Raw genomic sequence first — 15,557 nt, forward strand, 5'->3', positions numbered from 1 at the left:
CAAGCGACCCCTGGAAATGGCCAAAAACACACAATTTTTTCACCTTCCGGTCAAAATAAAAATACTTTCTGTTGGGTTTAGAATATGGCTCCAAGAGACTTTTTGGTGCGTCATGGGATGTTACATATGTGTGCAGATTTCAGATTTTTAGGCGCAACGGGCTTGAGGGGCTGTTCCGTTTAAAAATGTAGGTGGCGCTACCGAGGCCATTTTACCACACCCATGCTCAAGACCCCTAAATTATTAAATTTTTCGCCGTGCCTGACGCGTCTGCAAATTTTGGTAAGTTTTCACGCATGTTAAGGCCCTCAAAAAGCCGATCTAAGAGGCGGAAAAAGAAGAAAAAAAAAAATAATAATAATAATAATAATAATTAAAGCTGCGAGCAGCGTTGAACGGGCCCTCGCACCCGGCGCCCGTCGGGGGAGCGGCGACCGCGGGACCCCGGCAACCGCGGGGTCAACGCAGGTCGCAGGGTACACGCTGGCGTAACAGTTCACACTTCCCAGATGTTAAAATTTTAAATAAAAGCTTTTACGCTAATTATTTTCTGTGATAATATTTTTCAGAGCTCATCATCTGTGACAGCTCTTGGCTCTCTTGACTGTAACCTCTCTGTGGCAGCTTCTCACAGACTCAATCAACTCCTCTTCCCCTCCCCCTCAAACACAAACACAAACACACCCACACACACACACACAAACACACAGAGAAATACCCCCTCCCAAAAGGAGATAAAACTCAGTTTTAACTTGAGTTTACAAGCTTTGAGCTTTGAGCAAAAGCATTTTTTTAAGTTCTGTTATTGGGTGCATATATAAATCATTTATGCTTAAACAAGGCTTATAATGAAGTTATTTGAACAGTGAATATCTCATCTGCCTAAAGTCAGGGCGACGCCACTAACCAGCTGTAGGGATGGGTATCATTAGGATTTTATCTTTATCCATACAGACCCCTATCAGTCCAGCTCAGACTGTTACTGGTTTAAGAGAGTGAAGTTTATAGCAATTTGCAAAATTTGGAGATTAGTGACAAACTAACCAGTTAGACTACATACAGACAAGCTTTCATTTTAGCTGTTAGTAACAGTTTGCCATGAGCTTAACCAGCGTGCTGTGCTTCCTGTTAAACATGTCATGAGACTGTGGACAACGCTGAAAATATTACTTTACTAACTACTGGCCAAACAGGCGCTTTGACAAAGAAAAGGTAAAGGCCAGCAGCTTTTACTTTTCAATGCACTTGTCGTCAACTTGAGTGGCTTATATTCAGCTGGTTCACCTCGACGCTGGAGGACCTAGTGAACTTTTCCTGTCGCCGTACACTGAGTAAGATGAAAAAATCAGCTGACCCCGTGTGAAATTTCCTAACTGATCAAAACCAAACTGTAAAGACAGCATCAATCCACGCTCAGCTTTGGTCAAGGGGAGACATATGGTAAGATTACATGAATTCATGTAATCTTCTTTGAGACTACAATTTCAGACTTAACTAAGTCATTCACTAGTGTCTTGGCAGCGTTTATGGGTTCTTTAGACAGGTCTCTAACTGGTTTTCTTTCCAGGGTCATTGAAATCTTTGGCTTCCTACCTCTGCCAGGCTTGTTCTGCACAGTGTGGCTCTCCTTGAATTTCTCGGTGATGCTTCTCATTTGAGTTCTTGACGCTTGGAAATGCTGTGATAACTTTGTATATCCTTCTCCTGCTTCCTGAGCATCGACAATTCTTTTCTTCAAGTCTACAGTGATTTCCTTAGTTTTTGGCATGATGCTTTCTCAAGTGACAGCTCAAATCTTAACTGAAGTTTTTATCCCGCGTGTAAAGCAGCTCTTGGCTCTCCTGACTGTAACCTCTCTGTGGCAGCTTCTCACAGACTCAATCAACTCCTCTTCCCCTCCCCCCTCAAACACAAACACAAACACACACACACACACACACACACACAGAGACCCCCCTCCAAAAACCCATCAAAGAGTAATACAATGGCTCCATCTATAGGATAAAGTAGAGAGTCGCAACAGGAAGTTACCCCAAAATCTGAGGTTTCAAACAGGAAGTTGGGTTTCCGAACTTTGACGGGCCAGAACCGGCACACGCTTCGACCAAAACTCACAATTTTCTGAGCCAGTCTTCCAAAAATCGTCAAGGAGGGGCTGACAACATTTGAAGTGAATCTGGTCACCCGTCTAGAAACTGGACATCACACTATAAAATATGTCATTTCCTGCTATAAATAGGTGGTGCTACAACAATTGTATGAATATTGACATATGGATGTGTGCAGATAGGTACCATTAACAATCCTGTAAAGTTTGATGCAGTTTGGACAAAGTATGGCCGAAATATAGCAAATATAAAGCAACTTCCTGTTTCGTGGCGAGTAATCGAACTTTGAGGGGCCATAACTTCCACGCCCTTCAATGAAAAGTCCGAAACTTTTGCAATTTAACTTCGTCTATGTCTTAAGAACAAATTATCAAATTTTGAAGTCAATCGGATAATGCGTCTAGGACTAGTTCGCGTTCAAGCGACCCCTGGAAATGGCCAAAAACACACAATTTTTTCACCTTCCGGTCAAAATAAAAATACTTTCTGTTGGGTTTAGAATATGGCTCCAAGAGACTTTTTGGTGCGTCATGGGATGTTACATATGTGTGCAGATTTTCAGATTTTTAGGCGCAACGGGCTTGAGGGGCTGTTCCGTTAAAAATGTAGGTGGCGCTACCGAGGCCATTTTGCCACACCCATGCTCAAGACCCCTAAATTCTTAAATTTTTCGCCGTGCCTGACGCGTCTGCAAATTTTCAGGAGTTTTGACGCATGTTAAGGCCCTCAAAAAGGCGATCAAAGAGGCGGAAAAAGAAGAAAAAAAATAATAATAATAATAATAATAATAAACCGAACGAAAACAAGAGGGTCCTTGCAACTCGTTGCATGGCCCCGTTGGGCCCACGCAACTCGTTGCTCGGGCCCTAATTAAAGCTGCGAGCAGCGTTGAACGGGCCCTCGCACCCGGCGCCCGTCGGGGGAGCGGCGACCGCGGGACCCCGGCAACCGCGGGGTCAACGCAGGTCGCAGGGCACACGCTGGCGTAACAGTTCACACTTCCGAGATGTAAAAATTTTAAATAAAAGCTTTTATGCTAATTATTTTCTGTGATAATATTTTTCAGAGCTCATCATCTGTGACAGCTCTTGGCTCTCCTGACTGTAACCTCTCTGTGGCAGCTTCTCACAGACTCAATCAACTCCTCTTCCCCTCCCCCCTCAAACACAAACACAAACACAAACACACACACACACACAGATACCCCCTCCCAAAAGGAGATAAAACTCAGTTTTAACTTGAGTTTACAAGCTTTGAGCTTTGAGCAAAAGCATTTTTTTGCAAGTTCTGTTATTGGGTGCATATATAAATCATTTATGCTTAAACAAGGGTTATAATGAAGTTATTTGAACAGTGAATATCTCATCTGCCTAAAGTCAGGGCGAAGCCACTAACCAGCTGTAGGGATGGGTATCATTAGGATTTTATCTTTATCCATACAGACCCCTATCAGTCCAGCTCAGACTGTTACTGGTTTAAGAGAGTGAAGTTTATAGCAATTTGCAAAATTTGGAGATTAGTGACAAACTAACCAGTTAGACTACATACAGACAAGCTTTCATTTTAGCTGTTAGTAACAGTTTGCCATGAGCTTAACCAGCGTGCTGTGCTTCGTGTTAAACATGTCATGAGACTGTGGACAACGTTTGAGCCAGCTTTGACATCTGCAGATATGAGTTTCTGAAGAGGGGCCTGCTGAGGTTAGATGTGCTGAATAATATCCATTTTCATATCAGAAAAAACACTGCATTAAACATTGTCTTAGCTCACTGAGCTGAGGTCAACAGGTAATATAACCAACCTGTGAGGTGGCTCACCCCCGTAAGATAAACACATAAATGATCCCTGATAGAACCGATAATTAAAGGCACATCAGTGACAGGGAATGCTATTAAAACTAAACTATAAACTGGTGACATTAACTGCAAAAGAAGATTTTTATTGATACATTTCAGGTAGAATTTAGTTTTCAATAAGGAAAATGCTGTAAGAAACCTGAATTTGTTGCAACAAATTTAAAATAAAAGCTTTTTATGCTAATTATTTTCTGTGATAATATTTTTCAGAGCTCATCATCTGTGACAGCTCTTGGCTCTCCTGACTGTAACCTCCCTGTGGCAGCTTCTCACAGACTCAATCAACTCCTCTTCCCCTCCCCCCTCAAACACACACACACAGACACACACACACAGAGACCCCCTTCCAAAAACCCATCAAAGAGTAATACAATGGCTCCATCTGTAGGATAAAGTAGAGAGTCGCAACAGGAAGTTACCCCCAAAATCTGAGGTTTCAAACAGGAAGTTGGGTTTCCGAACTTTGACGGCCCAGAACCGGCACACGCTTCGACCCAAACTCACAATTTTCGGAGGACTTCTTCCAAAAATTGTCAAGGAGGGGCTGACAACATTTGAAGTGAATCTGGTCACCCGTCTAGAAACTGGACATCACACTATAAAATATGTCATTTCCTGCTATAAATAGGTGGTGCTACAACAATTGTATGAATATTGACATATGGATGTGTGCAGATAGGTACCATTAACAATCCTGTAAAGTTTGATGCAGTTTGGACAAAGTATGGCCGAAATATAGCAAAAATAAAGCAACTTCCTGTTTCGTGGCGAGTAATCGAACTTTGAGGGGCCATAACTTCCACGCCCTTCAACAAAAACTCAAAATCTGCCGCAATTTAACATCGTCTATGTCTTAAGAACATACTATTAAGTTTTGAAGTCAATGGGATAATGCGTCTAGGACTAGTTCGCGTTCAAGCGACCCCTGGAAATGGCCAAAAACACACAATTTTTTCACCTTCCGGTCAAAATAAAAATACTTTCTGTTGGGTTTAGAATATGGCTCCAAGAGACTTTTTGGTGCGTCATGGGATGTTACATATGTGTGCAGATTTTCAGATTTTTAGGCGCAACGGGCTTGAGGGGCTGTTCCGTTTAAAAATGTAGGTGGCGCTACCGAGGGCATTTTACCACGCCCATGCTCAAGACCCCTAAATTATTAAATTTTTCGCCGTGCCTGACGCGTCTGCAAATTTTGGTAAGTTTTCACGCATGTTAAGGCCCTCAAAAAGCCGATCTAAGAGGCGGAAAAAGAAGAAAAAAAATAATAATAATAATAATTAAAGCTGCGAGCAGCGTTGAACGGGCCCTCGCACCGGCGTCCGTCGGGGGAGCGGCGACCGCGGGACCCCGGCAACCGCAGGGTCAACGCAGGTCGCAGGGCACACGCTGGCGTAACAGTTCACACTTCCCAGATGTTAAAATTTAAATAAAAGCTTTTACTCTAATTATTTTCTGTGATAATATTTTTCAGAGCTCATCATCTGTGACAGCTCTTGGCTCTCCTGACTGTAACCTCTCTGTGGCAGCTTCTCACAGACTCAATCAACTCCTCTTCCCCTCCCCCTCAAACACAAACACACCCACACACACACACACAAACACACAGAGAAATACCCCCTCCCAAAAGGAGATAAAACTCAGTTTTAACTTGAGTTTACAAGCTTTGAGCTTTGAGCAAAAGCATTTTTTTAAGTTCTGTTATTGGGTGCATATATAAATCATTTATGCTTAAACAAGGCTTATAATGAAGTTATTTGAACAGTGAATATCTCATCTGCCTAAAGTCAGGGCGAAGCCACTAACCAGCTGTAGGGATGGGTATCATTAGGATTTTATCTTTATCCATACAGACCCCTATCAGTCCAGCTCAGACTGTTACTGGTTTAAGAGAGTGAAGTTTATAGCAATTTGCAAAATTTGGAGATTAGTGACAAACTAACCAGTTAGACTACATACAGACAAGCTTTCATTTTAGCTGTTAGTAACAGTTTGCCATGAGCTTAACCAGCGTGCTGTGCTTCCTGTTAAACATGTCATGAGACTGTGGACAACGCTGAAAATATTACTTTACTAACTACTGGCCAAACAGGCGCTTTGACAAAGAAAAGGTAAAGGCCAGCAGCTTTTACTTTTCAATGCACTTGTCGTCAACTTGAGTGGCTTATATTCAGCTGGTTCACCTCGACGCTGGAGGACCTAGTGAACTTTTCCTGTCGCCGTACACTGAGTAAGACGAAAAAATCAGCTGACCCCGTGTGAAATTTCCTAACTGATCAAAACCAAACTGTAAAGACAGCATCAATCCACGCTCAGCTTTGGTCAAGGGGGAGACATATGGGAGAAGATGAGTAGAGAGATGGAAGAAACAGAAAGGGTGATGGAGAAAGATTACATGAATTCAAAATAACCTACAATTCCTTAAAATTAATTTGAAGCCAGTTTAATTTTTTGAGCCAGCTTTGACATCTGCAGATATGAGTTTCTGAAGAGGGGCCTGCTGAGGTTAGATGTGCTGAATAATATCCATTTTCATATCAGAAAAAACACTGCATTAAACATTGTCTTAGCTCACTGAGCTGAGGTCAACAGGTAATATAACCAACCTGTGAGGTGGCTCACCCCCGTAAGATAAACACATAAATGATCCCTGATAGAACCGATAATTAAAGGCACATCAGTGACAGGGAATGCTATTAAAACTAAACTATAAACTGGTGACATTAACTGCAAAAGAAGATTTTTATTGATACATTTCAGGTAGAATTTAGTTTTCAATAAGGAAAATGCTGTAAGAAACCTGAATTTGTTGCAACAAATTTAAAATAAAAGCTTTTATGCTAATTATTTTCTGTGATAATATTTTTCAGAACTCATCATCTGTGACAGCTCATGGCTCTCCTGACTGTAACCTCCCTGTGGCAGCTTCTCACAGACTCAATCAACTCCTCTTCCCCTCCCCCCTCAAACACACACACACAGACACACACACACAGAGACCCCCCTTCCAAAAACCCATCAAAGAGTAATACAATGGCTCCATCTGTAGGATAAAGTAGAGAGTCGCAACAGGAAGTTACCCCAAAATCTGAGGTTTCAAACAGGGAAGTTGGGTTTCCGAACTTTGACGGGCCAGAACCGGCACACGCTTCGACCCAAACTCACAATTTTCGGAGCCAGTCTTCCAAAAATTGTCAAGGAGGGGCTGACAACATTTGAAGTGAATCTGGTCACCCGTCTAGAAACTGGACATCACACTATAAAATATGTCATTTCCTGCTATAAATAGGTGGCGCTACAACAATTGTATGAATATTGACATATGGATGTGTGCAGATAGGTACCATTAACAATCCTGTAAAGTTTGATGCAGTTTGGACAAAGTATGGCCGAAATATAGCAAAAATAAAGCAACTTCCTGTTTCGTGGCGAGTAATCGAACTTTGAGGGGCCATAACTTCCACGCCCTTCAACAAAAACTCAAAATCTGCCGCAATTTAACATCGTCTATGTCTTAAGAACATACTATTAAGTTTTGAAGTCAATGGGATAATGCGTCTAGGACTAGTTTCGCGTTCAAGCGACCCCTGGAAATGGCCAAAAACACACAATTTTTTCACCTTCCGGTCAAAATAAAAATACTTTCTGTTGGGTTTAGAATATGGCTCCAAGAGACTTTTTGGTGCGTCATGGGATGTTACATATGTGTGCAGATTTTCAGATTTTTAGGCGCAACGGGCTTGAGGGGCTGTTCCGTTTAAAAATGTAGGTGGCGCTACCGAGGGCATTTTACCACGCCCATGCTCAAGACCCCTAAATTATTAAATTTTTCGCCGTTGCCTGACGCGTCTGCAAATTTTGGTAAGTTTTCACGCATGTTAAGGCCCTCAAAAAGCCGATCTAAGAGGCGGAAAAAGAAGAAAAAAAATAATAATAATAATAATAATAATAATAATAATAATAATAAACAGACCGAAAACAAGAGGGTCCTTGCAACTCGTTGCATGGCCCCGTTGGGCCCACGCAACTCGTTGCTCGGGCCCTAATTAAAGCTGCGAGCAGCGTTGAACGGGCCCTCGCACCCGGCGTCCCGTCGGGGGGAGCGGCGACCGCGGGACCCCGGCAACCGCAGGGTCAACGCAGGTCGCAGGGCACACGCTGGCGTAACAGTTCACACTTCCCAGATGTTAAAATTTTAAATAAAAGCTTTTACGCTAATTATTTTCTGTGATAATATTTTTCAGAGCTCATCATCTGTGACAGCTCTTGCTCTCCTGACTGTAACCTCTCTGTGGCAGCTTCTCACAGACTCAATCAACTCCTCTTCCCCTCCCCCTCAAACACAAACACACCCAACACACACACACACAACACACAGAGAAATACCCCCTCCCAAAAGGAGATAAAACTCAGTTTTAACTTGAGTTTACAAGCTTTGAGCTTTGAGCAAAAGCATTTTTTTGCAAGTTCTGTTATTGGGTGCATATATAAATCATTTATGCTTAAACAAGGGCTTATAATGAAGTTATTTGAACAGTGAATATCTCATCTGCCTAAAGTCAGGGCGAAGCCACTAACCAGCTGTAGGGATGGGTATCATTAGGATTTTATCTTTATCCATACAGACCCCTATCAGTCCAGCTCAGACTGTTACTGGTTTTAAGAGAGTGAAGTTTATAGCAATTTGCAAAATTTGGGAGATTAGTGACAAACTAACCAGTTAGACTACATACAGACAAGCTTTCATTTTAGCTGTTAGTAACAGTTTGCCATGAGGCTTAAACCAGCGTGCTGTGCTTCCTGTTAAACATGTCATGAGACTGTGGACAACGCTGAAAATATTACTTTACTAACTACTGGCCAAACAGGCGCTTTTGACAAAGAAAAGGTAAAGGCCAGCAGCTTTTTACTTTTCAATGCACTTGTCGTCAACTTGAGTGGCTTTATATTCAGCTGGTTCACCTCGACGCTGGATGTAGACCTAGTGACACTTTTCCTGTCGCCGTACACTGAGTAAGACATGAAAAAATCAGCTGACCCCGTTGTGAAATTTCCTAACTGATCAAAACCAAACTGTAAAGACAGCATATCCCGCTCAGCTTTGGTCAAGGGGAGACATATGGAAAGATAGTAGAGAGATGGAAAGAAACAGAAAGGTGATGGAAGATTACATGAATTCAAAATAACCTACCAATTCCTTCAAATTAATTTGAAGCCAGTTTAATTTTTTGAGCCAGCTTTGACATCTGCAGATATGAGTTTCTGAAGAGGGGCCTGCTGAGGTTAGATGTGCTGAATAATATCCATTTTCATATCAGAAAAAACACTGCATTAAACATTGTCTTAGCTCACTGAGCTGAGGTCAACAGGTAATATAACCAACCTGTGAGGTGGCTCACCCCCCGTAAGATAAACACATAAATGATCCCTGATAGAACCGATAATTAAAGGCACATCAGTGACAGGGAATGCTATTAAAACTAAACTATAAACTGGTGACATTAACTGCAAAAGAAGATTTTTATTGATACATTTCAGGTAGAATTTAGTTTTCAATAAGGAAAATGCTGTAAGAAACCTGAATTTGTTGCAACAAATTTAAAATAAAAGCTTTTATGCTAATTATTTTCTGTGATAATATTTTTCAGAACTCATCATCTGTGACAGCTCATGGCTCTCCTGACTGTAACCTCCCTGTGGCAGCTTCTCACAGACTCAATCAACTCCTCTTCCCCTCCCCCCTCAAACACACACACACAGACACACACACACAGAGACCCCCTTCCAAAAACCCATCAAAGAGTAATACAATGGCTCCATCTGTAGGATAAAGTAGAGAGTCGCAACAGGAAGTTACCCCAAAATCTGAGGTTTCAAACAGGAAGTTGGGTTTCCGAACTTTGACGGGCCAGAACCGGCACACGCTTCGACCCAAACTCACAATTTTCGGAGCCAGTCTTCCAAAAATTGTCAAGGAGGGGCTGACAACATTTGAAGTGAATCTGGTCACCCGTCTAGAAACTGGACATCACACTATAAAATATGTCATTTCCTGCTATAAATAGGTGGCGCTACAACAATTGTATGAATATTGACATATGGATGTGTGCAGATAGGTACCATTAACAATCCTGTAAAGTTTGATGCAGTTTGGACAAAGTATGGCCGAAATATAGCAAAAATAAAGCAACTTCCTGTTTCGTGGCGAGTAATCGAACTTTGAGGGGCCATAACTTCCACGCCCTTCAACAAAAAACTCAAAATCTGCCGCAATTTAACATCGTCTATGTCTTAAGAACATACTATTAAGTTTTGAAGTCAATGGGATAATGCGTCTAGGACTAGTTCGCGTTCAAGCGACCCCTGGAAATGGCCAAAAACACACAATTTTTTCACCTTCCGGTCAAAATAAAAATACTTTCTGTTGGGTTTAGAATATGGCTCCAAGAGACTTTTTGGTGCGTCATGGGATGTTACATATGTGTGCAGATTTTCAGATTTTTAGGCGCAACGGGCTTGAGGGGCTGTTCCGTTTAAAAATGTAGGTGGCGCTACCGAGGGCATTTTACCACGCCCATGCTCAAGACCCCTAAATTATTAAATTTTTCGCCGTGCCTGACGCGTCTGCAAATTTTGGTAAGTTTTCACGCATGTTAAGGCCCTCAAAAAGCCGATCTAAGAGGCGGAAAAAGAAGAAAAAAAATAATAATAATAATAATTAAAGCTGCGAGCAGCGTTGAACGGGCCCTCGCACCCGGCGCCCGTCGGGGGAGCGGCGACCGCGGGACCCGGCAACCGCGGGGTCAACGCAGGTCGCAGGGCACACGCTGGCGTAACAGTTCACACTTCCGAGATGTAAAAGTTTTAAATAAAAGCTTTTATGCTAATTATTTTCTGTCATAATATTTTTCAGAGCTCATCATCTGTGACAGCTCTTGGCTCTCTTGACTGTAACCTTCCTGTGGCAGCTTCTCACAGACTCAATCAACTCCTCTTCCCCTCCCCCCTCAAACACAAACACAAACACACACACACACACACCACACACACACACACACACACACACACAGAGACCCCCTTCCAAAAATCCATCAAAGAGTAATACAATGGCTCCATCTATAGGATAAAGTAGAGAGTTGCACCAGGAAGTTACCCCAAAATCTGACCTTTCTGAGACAAAATTGGGTTTCCGAACTTTGACAGGCCAGAACAGGCACACGCTTCGACCAAAACTCACAATTTTCGGAGCCAGTCTTCCAAAAATCCTTAAGTCTGTCCTGACAACATTTGAAGTGAATCTGGTCACCCGTCTAGAAACTGGACATCACACTATAAAATATGTCATTTCCTGCTATAAATAGGTGGTGCTACAACAATTGTATGAATATTGACATATGGATGTGTGCAGATAGGTACCATTAACAATCCTGTAAAGTTTGATGCAGTTTGGACAAAGTATGGCCGAAATATAGCAAATTTAAAGCAACTTCCTGTTTTGTGGCGAGTGATCGAACTTTGAGGGGCCATAACTTCCACGCCCTTCAATGAAAAGTCCGAAACTTTTGCAATTTAACTTCGTCTATGTCTTAAGAACAAATTATCAAATTTTGAAGTCAATCGGATAATGCGTCTAGGACTAGTTCGCGTTCAAGCGACCCCTGGAAATGGCCAAAAACACACAATTTTTTCACCTTCCGGTCAAAATAAAAATACTTTCTGTTGGGTTTAGAATATGGCTCCAAGAGACTTTTTGGTGCGTCATGGGATGTTACATATGTGTGCAGATTTTCAGATTTTTAGGCGCAACGGGCTTGAGGGGCTGTTCCGTTAAAAATGTAGGTGGCGCTACCGAGGCCATTTTGCCACACCCATGCTCAAGACCCCTAAATTCTTAAATTTTTCGCCGTGCCTGACGCGTCTGCAAATTTTCAGGAGTTTTGACGCATTTTAAGGCCCTCAAAAAGGCGATCAAAGAGGCGGAAAAAGAAGAAAAAAAATAATATAATAATAATTAAAGCTGCGAGCAGCGTTGAACGGCCCTCGCACCGGCGCCCGTCGGGGAGCGGCGACCGCGGGACCCGGCAACCGCGGGGTCAACGCAGGTCGCAGGGCACACGCTGGCGTAACAGTTCACACTTCCGAGATGTAAAATTTAAAATAAAAGCTTTTATGCTAATTATTTTCTGTGATAATATTTTTCAGAGCTCATCATCTGTGACAGCTCTTGGCTCTCCTGACTGTAACCTCCCTGTGGCAGCTTCTCACAGACTCAATTAACTCCTCTTCCCCTCCCCCTCAAACACAAACACAAACACACCCACACAAACACAGAGAGAGATACCCCCTCCCAAAAGGAGATAAAACTCAGTTTTAACTTGACTTTACAAGCTTTGAGCTTTGAGCAAAAGCATTTTTTTAAGTTCTGTTATTGGGTGCATATATAAATCATTTATGCTTAAACAAGGCTTATAATGAACTTATTTGAATAGTGAATTTCTCATCTGCCTAAAGTCAGGGCGAAGCCACTAACCAGCTGTAGGGATGGGTATCATTAGGATTTTATCTTTATCCATACAGACCCCTATCAGTCCAGCTCAGACTGTTACTGGTTTAAGAGAGTGAAGTTTATAGCAATTTGCAAAATTTGGAGATTAGTGACAAACTAACCAGTTAGACTACATACAGACAAGCTTTCATTTTAGCTGTTAGTAACAGTTTGCCATGAGCTTAACCAGCGTGCTGTGCTTCCTGTTAAACATGTCATGAGACTGTGGACAACGCTGAAAATATTACTTTACTAACTACTGGCTGAACAGGCGCTTTGACAAAGAAAAGGTAAAGGCCAGCAGCTTTTACTTTTCAATGCACTTGTCGTCAACTTGAGTGGCTTATATTCAGCTGGTTCACCTCGACGCCGGTGGATGTAGACATGCACTTTTCCTGTTGCCGTACACTGAGTAACACGAAAAAATCAGCTGACCCCTTGTGAAATTTCCTAACTGATCAAAACCAAACTGTAAAGACAGCATCAATCCACGCTCAGCTTTGGTCAAGGGGAGACATATGGTAAGATTACATGAATTCATGTAATCTTCTTTGAGGCTACAATTTCAGACTTAACTTAGTCATTCACTAGTGTCTTGGCAGCGTTTATGGGGTTTTTAGACAGGTCTCTCACTGGTTTTCTTTCCAGGGTCATTGAAATCTTTGGCTTCCTACCTCTGCCAGGCTTGTTCTGCACAGTGTGGCTCTCCTTGAATTTCTCGGTGACGCTTCTCATTTGAGTTCTTGACGCTTGGAAATGCTGTGATAACTTTGTATATCCTTCTCCTGCTTCCTGAGCATCGACAATTCTTTTCTTCAAGTCTACAGTGATTTCCTTAGTTTTTGGCATGATGCTTTCTCAAGTGACAGCTCAAATCTTAACTGAAGTTTTTATCCCGCGTGTAAAGCAGCTCTTGGCTCTCCTGACTGTAACCTCTCTGTGGCAGCTTCTCACAGACTCAATCAACTCCTCTTCCCCTCCCCCCTCAAACACAAACACAAACACACACACACACACACACACACACACACACACACACACACACAGAGACCCCCTTCCAAAAACCCATCAAAGAGTAATACAATGGCTCCATCTGTAGGATAAAGTAGAGAGTCGCAACAGGAAGTTACCCCAAAATCTGAGGTTTCAAACAGGAAGTTGGGTTTCCGAACTTTGACGGGCCAGAACCGGCACACGCTTCGACCAAAACTCACAATTTTCGGAGGACTTCTTCCAAAAATTGTCAAGGAGGGGCTGACAACATTTGAAGTGAATCTGGTCACCCGTCTAGAAACTGGACATCACACTATAAAATATGTCATTTCCTGCTATAAATAGGTGGCGCTACAACAATTGTATGAATATTGACATATGGATGTGTGCAGATAGGTACCATTAACAATCCTGTAAAGTTTGATGCAGTTTGGACAAAGTATGGCCGAAATATAGCAAAAATAAAGCAACTTCCTGTTTCGTGGCGAGTAATCGAACTTTGAGGGGCCATAACTTCCACGCCCTTCAATGAAAAGTCCAAAACTTTTGCAATTTAACTTCGTCTATGTCTTAAGAACAAATTATCAAATTTTGAAGTCAATCGGATAATGCGTCTAGGACTAGTTCGCGTTCAAGCGACCCCTGGAAAAGGCCAAAAACACACTATTTTTTCACCTTCCGGTCAAAATAAAAATACTTTCTGTTGGGTTTAGGATATGGCTCCAAGAGACTTTTTGGTGCATCATGGGATGTTACATATGTGTGCAGATTTTCAGATTTTTAGGCACAACGGGCTTGAGGGGCTGTTCGTTTAAAAATGTAGGTGGCGCTACCGAGGCCATTTTGCCACGCCCATGCTCAAGACCCTTAAATTCTTAAATTTTTCGCCATGCCTGACGCGTCTGCAAATTTTCAGGAGTTTTGACGCATGTTAAGGCCCTCAAAAAGGCGATCAAAGAGGCGGAAAAAGAAGAAAAAAAATAATAATAATAATAATAATAATAAACCGAACGAAAACAAGAGGGTCCTTGCAACTCGTTGCATGGCCCCGTTGGGCCCACGCAACTCGTTGCTCGGGCCCTAATAATAATAAACCGAACGAAAACAAGAGGGTCCTTGCAACTCGTTGCATGGCCCCGTTGGGCCCACGCAACTCGTTGCTCGGGCCCTAATAATAATAATAATAATAATAATAAACAGACCGAAAACAAGAGGGTCCTTGCAACTCGTTGCATGGCCCCGTTGGGCCCACGCAACTCGTTGCTCGGGCCCTAATAATAATAATAATAATAATAATAAACAGACCGAAAACAAGAGGGTCCTTGCAACTCGTTGCATGGCCCCGTTGGGCCCACGCAACTCGTTGCTCGGGCCCTAATAATAATAAACCGAACGAAAACAAGAGGGTCCTTGCAACTCGTTGCGTGGCCCCGTTGGGCCCACGCAACTCGTTGCTCGGGCCCTAATAACAATGGCACACCACTGAACATCACTCATCACACACATGCAAGAAGTTGAGTTAAACTGATATTGTAAAGACACTGATGAAGAAAGAACTTGATTAAACTATTAGATTCATTTTATATTTTATGTCTTACATACGGTAATACAGTGCAGAGGTACAGTGATGCGTTTGTCCATGCAGGACATCTGGCCCGATGCCATGCACTTGAGTTACCTACATCCAGGCTATCAAAGGAGAACTCTGCTAATTTTACGCATCAAAGACTGTCGACTGGTCTTTTGCAGTAGTAATGTGTGTGTGAAAATAGTTTTAGAAATGATGAAATACAAAACTGAGCAGAGCAAACAAACTTTGTTTGGTCAGTTGTTTTTTTTTTTTGTGGGGTGGGGTGGTAAAGCCCTTATTTATTATTATTATTACCTGTGATTGCTCGTGCTTTCCTGCTCAGTCCCTCACAATCTGACACAATCCCTCACAATCTGAAAGATGAACAGTATGAGTGAGATTTGGTGTTTTTAATGTTGATAAAAAAAAATATGAAAAAATATAGACATCAGTGAATACACCTGGATTAATTTCATTGTGAGAAC

This window comes from Lates calcarifer, linkage group LG6, assembly GCF_001640805.2.
Source record: "Lates calcarifer isolate ASB-BC8 linkage group LG6, TLL_Latcal_v3, whole genome shotgun sequence".
Lineage (NCBI taxonomy): Eukaryota > Metazoa > Chordata > Actinopteri > Centropomidae > Lates > Lates calcarifer.